The sequence below is a fragment of the Elephantulus edwardii genome, unplaced genomic scaffold (assembly GCF_000299155.1).
Source record: "Elephantulus edwardii isolate Elephantulus edwardi_28Jun2011 unplaced genomic scaffold, EleEdw1.0 scaffold00087, whole genome shotgun sequence".
NCBI lineage: Eukaryota > Metazoa > Chordata > Mammalia > Macroscelidea > Macroscelididae > Elephantulus > Elephantulus edwardii.
Window position 1 is genome coordinate 6614442 of NW_006399837.1, and position 9234 is coordinate 6623675.

Sequence of the window (9234 nt, forward strand, 5' to 3'; positions counted from 1 at the left end):
TCCCCCAACCCTGATGTCAGTCCAGTTTCACAACAGTGGCACCATGCAGTATTTGTCCTTTTGTGACTGAGATCTTTCACTCAGCATAGTGTCCTCCAGGGTCACCCATTTTGAATACTATTTCATGAGTTCCTTGTTTTTCAATGCAGCATAGTATTCCATTGTGTGAATATACCACAGCTTTTCTATCCATTTGTTTGTTGATGGGCACTTGGGTTGTTTCCAGCTCTTTGCTATTGTGAACAAAGCCACAATAAACATGGGTGTGCAGGCAGTCAGTGGCTTTAATGCAGGTGTACTGTTAGAAAATTCTGATCTTTAGAAGTTGGATTTAGTAACCTAGGATTACAATAATAGCTACCGTGGGCCAAACACTGTTTTAAGTATCCCACGGGTGCCAAAGGCATGAGTGTGTTTAAATCGGGGAAGGACAAGCCTTAACTGCGTGACCTTCTGGTTCTTTACTCCTTTGCCCTTTCCACTGCTGAGTCCCTTTGATTAGTTCTTTTTTACTTTTGGCAAGAGTGAAAAGTTCCCGTTTGCCAGTTGTCACTGTCAGTTTAAAGAGAAATAATGTGGGACGTGGGACTTGGTAGTTGAGAGTAGGAAAAAAAGAGAAGAAAGGTCACATGTTAAAAGTGGACAGCAGTTTTGCCATGAATTTTTTTATAAAGGAAGATGAAGAAAAGTATTTCAGGGCCTTTGAAATTGCTTTCCTGAGCCAGGTGAGGAGAGAGGGACTTAGAGGGCCAGAGGTGTCAGGCTGCCATGGGTGAAACAGACCGTGGAGGGGATGTGTGAGGAACACCCAGTGGACCTGGCAGATTAAATGCTCTTTCATCTTTCTTTGTGTTGGTGTCTGTGTCCTTAGAAGTGAGTTAACAAGTCCTAGAAATTGAACTCGGAAGACCTATGCATAGTGGAATGTACTTGGGGTGGTGGGAGGGGTGCAGGGGGATTGTGTACCAGGGAGGGAGTGTTTATTTTACTTTTCAACGAGAGGAGTGAACTGAGGTGGGAGGGAGGGCTGGGCGGGGAGAGAAGTGCAGCAGTGAATGAATGGAAATCCAAAATCTCTGTAAATGTTCATTAAAATTATTAAAAAAAAATTTAAAAAAAAAGAAGGAAGACCTAACCCGCCTTGGAATGCTGTTTCCCTCCATCATCCACCAGTAAATGTGCTCTGATAAGCAGCTCTTTGATGTTTGAAGAAAGTTTCTGAGATATAAAGTTAGAAAACTAGATACTAGTTAGAAAACTATTACCACCCCCTGCCCTTTTTCGTGGGTGAATGTTATTTTTAAATGTCTTGACAGAATTCAGTTGCAAATTCAGTCATTTCCCCCAGCCTCCCAAGTAGTGATGATACTCTGATCCCACATTTCTCCAGTCAGAGCTGCTTCAGGACCTTCACCTACTAAAGACAAATTATCCTTCACTGATGGTTTTCCAGTTTCTGAACCTGGTTTTCTGATTTGTAAATCAAATGTTTCAAATTGACAAGGTCTGCATCTTGTAAAGAAAGTGTTTTCAACAAAACTGTTAAATCATGTTTAAAATCATCCAGTACAGATTGCTGCCACCAGAGGGCGTGCTCTGGACCGGATTTTGCTTGTGGATGCAGATGCTTAAAGTTTCCAAGTTGAACAGAGGACCCTTCAGCAAAAGGGACATGCTTGTTCCCTCAGAGTATTGGTTTGGTAGGGATGGGCAAATCAGTAGCGTATCTAAAAAGGGCACAGTAGGGTATGAGGCATGAGGTAGCTGGCTTACACACTTTCATGAAAGTAGTTCTTTAGAAGGCGATTGTAAGGGGGAAAACGATCTTAATTTGGAGACTATAAGGTGCGCCTGATACAGGCCATGGTCTTTGCAGTCACTTGCTATGCATCAGAGAGCTGGACAGTGACTAAGGATGATAGGAGAGTTGATGCCTTTGAGCTGTGGTGCTGGAGAAGAGTACTAAATATACCATGCACTGCTAAGAAAACAAACAGGTTTGTTCTGGAGATGGTGAGACCAGTCTGCTCCTTGGAGGCAAGGATTCTGAAACTTCGTCTGACATACTTTGGACATGGTGCAAGAAGGGACCAGTCCTTGGAGAGGAATGTCATGCTTGGGGGGGTTGGGGGGAGGGGACAGCGCAGGAGTGGAAGACCCTCTATGAGGTGGATTGATTCAGTAACTGGGGTAATGGGGTTAAGTGTGTCAGAGACAGTGGGATTGGCATAGGATAGAGCAGGGTTTAGGGCTGTTGTACTTAGGGTTCCTATGAGTCACCAGTGACTCAATGGCACATAACAATAACAACAACAGTATAATGTAAAACACTATAAAAGCATATGAGTGGTAAAAATAGTAATTAAAAATGTAAAAAAAAAAGTATAGTGGACTGGAATGTAGAAACCATGATGCATTTTTGTGGTTCTCTGTGAAATAGTCTGGAACCAGCCCCCAAGTTAACCCTTTGCTTTGCCCTGTAGGACCTCTGGTGGCCTAGTGGCAAGAAGCTGCACTGCAGTCCCAAGAGCACATGGTTCTAATCCCATCAGCTGCTCCGTGGGAGAAGTATGGCCAGTCTCCTTCCATGTGGTTTACCGCCTCTGAAAACCCACGGGAATGCCAGCTGTGGGTTCTGACTCTGCACAGACAACATGAGAGAAGGTTTAGCACCTTGTAGGGATGGCACAGGGTCAGGAGCGATTTTGATCTGCAGCATATAGGATCTCTTGATGTGGTCAGCTCGATGATGCCTACCAACAACAGACGTAGGAATAAATTCTCCCTACGTTTAATGCCACTTGCTATGCATCTGAGAGCTGGGCAGTGATAAGGATGACAGAAGAATTGGTGCATTTATATCATAGTATTGGAGAAGAGTACTGAGTATAGACTACTGAAAGAACAGACAGGTCTTGGAGAAGGTGCAATGAGAGCGCCCCTTTGGAGGTGAAGATGATGAAACTTCATCTCACTTTGGGCATGTGGCTGGGAGAGGTTATTCCTTGTAGAGCGACATCATGCCTGGGAAGGTGAAAGAGGACAGATTGTGAGGATGGCACAAGTTAGGAAGGGTTTAGATCTGTTCATAGGATCACTAAGTTGTACTTGACGGGACCCAACAACAGGTTAAAGGCAGACAAGAAGAATGTATACTGGGATATTGTTCAAATGGGGCATGTGGCCACTTGGGAAGGCTTTGTTCATCAAAGTCTGACCTGTGTCAGTAAGAAAACCGTTATTACAAAAAAGGTTGGGTGACTGAACTTGGCAAAATGTCTACATTAGTTCTGGTCGGGTTTGAGGTTTGTTGTTTTTTAAAAAGAATTCTTTTTCTTGTTGAGACTATATTACATTTTTGCTCTATGCATAGAGGTTGTGTACAATTGAGTCGGGACCGACCCACAGCTGACCCTCCAGTCGGTTTTCTGAAGCACTTGATCACATGGGAGGAGAGAGGCGGTCCTCCCACAGAGCTGCTGGTGGATTTGAACCCCATGCCTTCAAGATTGCAGGGCAGCTTCTTGCCACGAGGCCACCACTGCAAGTTAGGGGGCATTGATCACTAAGTGCTCTGTTGGTCAAGGGAACATGAACTATTGCTTCTATAATCACTTTAAATAACTCATAGGAAGGAACTGACTTGTAGATGAACTCCCATAGTGGTTTTCTGAGGCTGTAAATTAAGATTGCCCACTTCTCTCTCTCAGACCCGTTGGTGGATTTGGTAAGCAGCGCAGCTCACTAGGGTCTGTGCCAAGGGGAGCTCCCTCAAGTAAGTGTGGGAGAACTGGGGACCCTTTCTATTTGATCACTATTTATTTTGGCCACAAGGTGGGGCTCTAATCGTATTTCACAGTTAAAGTAGTATGTAGAGTGCTGTCCTGGGAAGTACTTTCTACCCACAGAGGAAGGAAAACGTATGTGGAAGGCAAATGATTACTGTGAGACAGTCTTAAAGCCCCCTTACCCTGGTGGCCTAGTGGAAAAGTAAAAAGTTGTGCTGTCAACCCAAAGGCAGGCTGTTTGAATCCACCAGCTGTTCCTCTGGAGAAAGATGGGCAGTCTCCTACCATGTGGTTTATAGCCTCTGAAAACCCGCTGCAGGGTCAGCTGTCAATTAGACCTTGCCCTTGTGAGGCTCCAGGTGTGTGTGTGCGCATGTATGTGTGTGTGTGTGTGTACACGCTGGTGCTCCCCAGTCAGAGCCTTTGTTGAAGGCCTTCGTTGGCGCCCCGGCTGTGGATTTGCAGCTCACACTCACAGCCCTGTGAGCTCTTCCCCCTGTGGGCACAGGTGCTGTGTGAAGTGGAAGCTTCTGCTGAGGCCTTGGTGGCACAGGCTTCCCTCCTGGCTTCTTGGCTGGGTGCAGCAGATGGCTGTTGAAGGTGTCACAGGCCTCATGGAGCAGTGTCCTCCAAACCCACACCCAGGCCTGCCCCGCTCTGTCCCTGGGATTTCACGACACAGACCCATCATGTAATAGATGTCCCTCTTTTTCATGCAGGGCCCAGCCCCTAATGGCTGCCTACCAGCCACTCTGACTGGCCTCTGGTCCAAAGCCGTTCCCGCTGGTGATTCTCCTGGGATCTAGAAGGGCCCTTTGGCTCTTGAGCACCCTGGAATCCTAGCCCATGTCTGGCTCGTCAGGCCACTGTTCCAGGCTCTAACTCAGAAATGGACTGTTGTTATGTGGAATGGGAACAGACCTGCAGCTGACCCTCTAGGTTTTCAGAGGCAGTAAATAGTATGGGAGACGATTGCTCCTCCAGATGGATTTGATCTGAGTGCTTCTGGGACGACAGTGCATCTCCTTATCTCTAAGCCACCAGTGTTCCCTCAGAGACGGGCTAGGCGTTTTTCCTCGATCTCTGCTTCCCGGATGCCTTGAAGATTCAGGCCAGACAGCCCTCCTTGCTGTGGCTTGGAGAACACCTTGGGGGCTGGAGGGAGGAGTTGGGTGTGTGGTGTTGACAGTTGTGGAGGTGAAGAAGGAAAATCATGGGGATGGTGGTGGTGGTGGTGGGCATGGGTGCTAGGAGGTCACCCTGGCAATGAGGGACTACCTGGAGGCAGGGCAGTAGATTCCCGATTTCTCCCTGGGATCATCATCTTCCTGAAGGTGTGCTCACCCAGGACCCCTGTCCTTGCTGTCTCAGGGTAGAAGCCCCTTCATGTTCCAGGCCTGGCACTTCTGCAGATGGAAAGGGAAAGGCACCAGCACCTGGGGTCAGGAGCAAACCCTCCTCCATGCTCTCTTCCCGCCAGGAGCGCTGTGCCCATGCAGCCAACACAGCAGAGAGCGTAGCTGCATAGAGCGGCCTCTGCCAGGCTCAGCCCCTGGGCTGCACACCAGCCGTGTGACGTCAGATGCTACATGATTTGGATGTTGTAGGAAAACCCTATTATATTCAGGGACTCTATAGGTAAAGGAGCTCTGGTGGCTTAGTGCTAAGGAATTGTACTGCCAGTGCAAAGGTATGCGGTTCAAATCCACCAGCGGCTCTGCAGGAGAAAATGGGCACTCTTGTGCTTTTTACTGCCTTTGAAAACCCACTGGAGGGTCAGCAGTGGTTCAGCCCAACCTGAGGATAAACAACAGCATTATGTAGTAATGGGGAACCCTGGTGGCCTGCTGGTAAGGGGTTGTGCTGCCAATCCAAAGGCACACAGTTCAAATCCACCAGCTGCCCTGCGGGACAAAGATGAGCAGTCTCCTCCCATGCAATTTACTGCCTCTGAAAACCCATTAGAAGGTCAGCTATGTTTTTTTTTTTTTCTATAATTATATTTTATTAATTTTCATAAACATTTACAGAGATTTTGGGCTTCCACTCATTCATTGTTGCACTATTCTCTCTACCCTCCTCCCAGTTTGTTCTTGTCCAAATGCCACAGTGCTTGTCAAAGCCAGTTCTGATTAATCTTCTTTGTCAGTGTATCCTTTGCCATTCCCTATCACTCCTCCCTGAGAGAGACTTCACCCTGAGTCATAAGGAAAAGGGGACGGCGTATTCTCTTAGCTACTTCCTGCTGAAAAGGGACGCTGTGGGTTTCAGGGTAAAGATCTTCTCTCACTACTCTAAAGGGCCCCTTTGGCAGTAGGAAACACATAGACTATTATGGAGATTGATTTTGGAATTCAGATGCACTCTTATTGATTGTGCTTGGCTGTACATGTACATATCCTTGAAGATGTATCATGGGGGTGTTGCAACCTAGAAGACACAAATTTGACTAACAAGTTATAAGTACATGAGTCCAAAAATTATGGAAAAGTAAAAGAAAAGATTCTTTCATTGTTTTACAAACCCTCCCCCAGGTCCCCTCCACCATGCAGCCCTCGCTCTAGTCTCCTGTGATGACAGAAATACCCAGTTACATCTCTCTTTTAGACGGTTCTCTCCCTCCTCTGCTTCAGTGCAGTATACATTATTGAACCCATCTTACTCAGTCTCTCCCCAACCCCAAGGACAGTCCCATTCTACAACAGTGGCATCATGTAATATTTGTCCTTTTGTGACTGGGATATTCCACTCAGCATAATGTTCTCCAGAGTCAACCATTTTGAATAATATTGGTCAGCTATGTTTTATACTTAACAGTATAAAACAGCAGCAACATATATGGACATAAAATAAGGTATTCCCACATCCAAATCACAGACCATCTTATTTCACAGTCTATGCTGTGGATGTTCAGCATTATACACCTGTTCTTGTCCCCTACTTAAGACGGAAGTAAACCTACTGAAGAGAAGCCCTAGTATCCGTCCTGACACTTCTAAAGCAGACGTGGACATTCCTCCACTCAGGAAAGCCCACAGCATGACTTGTTGGAGGGCGGAGGCGAGGCACCCACATGGGACACCCAGCTGCCCCTGCCCAGGACTCCACTTACTTCATTCCCCACAGCTGACCCTCACATCATCTCTCCCAGTCTTTGTAAAGACCCTATGCCATTGTTCCCCTAGGACTTAGAGCTGTGGCTTTTAAACACAGCACTTGAGAGCTACGTTCTCAATGACAACTATCCTCTCCTTTAAACTATGGATCCTTTTCCCAGGAGAAGATTCATGAGGCCAGAGATGACGGTCACAAGCACCAGACAAGCTCCTACCACACAGCTGCCAGGGCTGGTCGGTGTGCTCCTTCCTTCCTCGGCTGCTTGCTGGTTCTCTGTCATTTATCTGATTGCGAGGGCTCGTCAGAGTGAGACTAATGGTTTAAGAGAATATTCTGGGAGGATACAATTGAAAAAAGCGGAAAACATTAACTCCTGTCTTCGAGGAAGAATGTCATCACTCAATTATTTGCAGGATACTATTTTTTTACCAAAATGTACACGGAAACTGAAAGCCTCTTCAGATTCTCCTTTTATAGAGAAGATGAGCAGTGAGGCAATTAGTGGTTGGAAATAGATTTTTTTTAAGTCAGAAGGGAAGGTTTTCCGAATTTCCTTAACACTTCTGTCTTAGTCTGGGTTCTTGAGAGGCACAAAACCAATGAAGTAGAAATGTATTGTTGTTGTTAGGTGCATTTCAGTGGATTCCAACCCAGTGACACCATGGTGAGTTGCTCACAGAGTGTCCAGTCCTGTGCTGCCGGGGTCCACTGTGGTCACCATGCTATCAGTTCAAATGGTTGATGGTCCTTCTCTTGTCCACTGACTGTCAGCCACGCCCCTCTCCAGGAACACGCCCTTCGTAATAGCATGTTCAGAGTAATGACTCTTCAGCCTGACTTCTGAGGAGGATTGGGGTGTCCTTCTCCCAGAGCTGACGTGTGCAGGCCTCTGGCATTTCGTGGCATATTCTCTTTTTTTTAAATTTTTTTTATTATTATTAAATTTTATTACTTTCAATGAACATTCACAGGGATTCTGGGCTTTCACTCCTTCATTGCCGCACCATTCTCTCCACCCTCCTCCCCAGTTTGCTCTTCTTCCCTGCCATCCGAGTGTCTGTTTTAATTGTCCAGTTGTTCGTGGCATATTCTGTATTCACCAGTACCACAGTTCAAAGGCTCTGGGTTTCTTTGGTCTTATTCCTTGTCCATCTTTCACATATGAAGCAACTGAAAATACTTTGCCTTGAGTCAGGTGCGCCTGACTCCTCAAAGTGACATTCTAACTCCTTAATGTTTTAAGAGAGATCTTTCTCAGCACGTTTGGCTAAGTGTAACGTGCCATTTGATTTCTTGACTGCTACTTCCAGGGGCATTTTTCATGGATGGGAGTCAAATGGCACCTTCAGTCTTTCCTCTGCTCATCATGATAATGCTATTGGCCCAGCGGCGAACTTGTTATGTTGCATATAATCCGTACTTAAGGCTATATTGTCTTTTTGTTTTAAAATACTTTGTGTGTGCGTGTGTACCATCAAATCAGATCTGACTGGTACAGGAGGAGATTGCCGCTCCTCCAGCAGAGCATCTGGTGGATTCAAACCATGTGCCTCTGGGATTGCAGCAATTATATAGTCTTTGATCTTCATTTTTAAGTATTTATTTTTTAAGCCTGTCAATTCAGCAGTGGTGGTGGTGGTTGTATACCAACTTTAGTTGCACTAATGTTAATATTAATAGTTCCTAATAACCTACTACCATCAGACCAGCCCATTTTTAAGTATTTCAAATCTTATTTCAAGTAGATGGTTCATGCAGTTGTAAAAATTGGCAAGTCCCAAATTCATGAGCCAGTTGGCAGGCTGGAGGCGCCTCCTGGCTTATGGGGTTGCGGAAGCTAATGAACCCGGAATCTGCAGGTCAGGTGGCTGGCTCATGACTTCTCCTTGTGCCCAAGAAAAACAAGTGAGAAGACTGAAATAGATGTAGAATTGGAAGGTGGGTGAGCTTTACCAGAACATCCACATACGTGTGGGGCCTAGGCACACTACGAGGGAAGGCTCCATCCAGCTGATCGGCCGCTCACGTCAGATCCTCAAACAGAGGATGATTACAGTGTCTCCCAAACCACTGAGAATCATGGCCCAGCTAAGTGAACAGTAACCATCAGTTTCCGCTAATACAGTCATGTCACCAACAATATATCAAGAAAATATACCATTTATGGAAAATAGGTACTACATTGGAACATGTATCTCTGGATTGGAAATGATATTGTTAATACTTTTAGCCTTAAGCTTAAAAGATTATAATGTTCAAAATTATTTGTTATACATTTGCTTAAATTTTTCCCTCTTTTAACAACTGGGATCTAGAGGGAAGAGAAAAG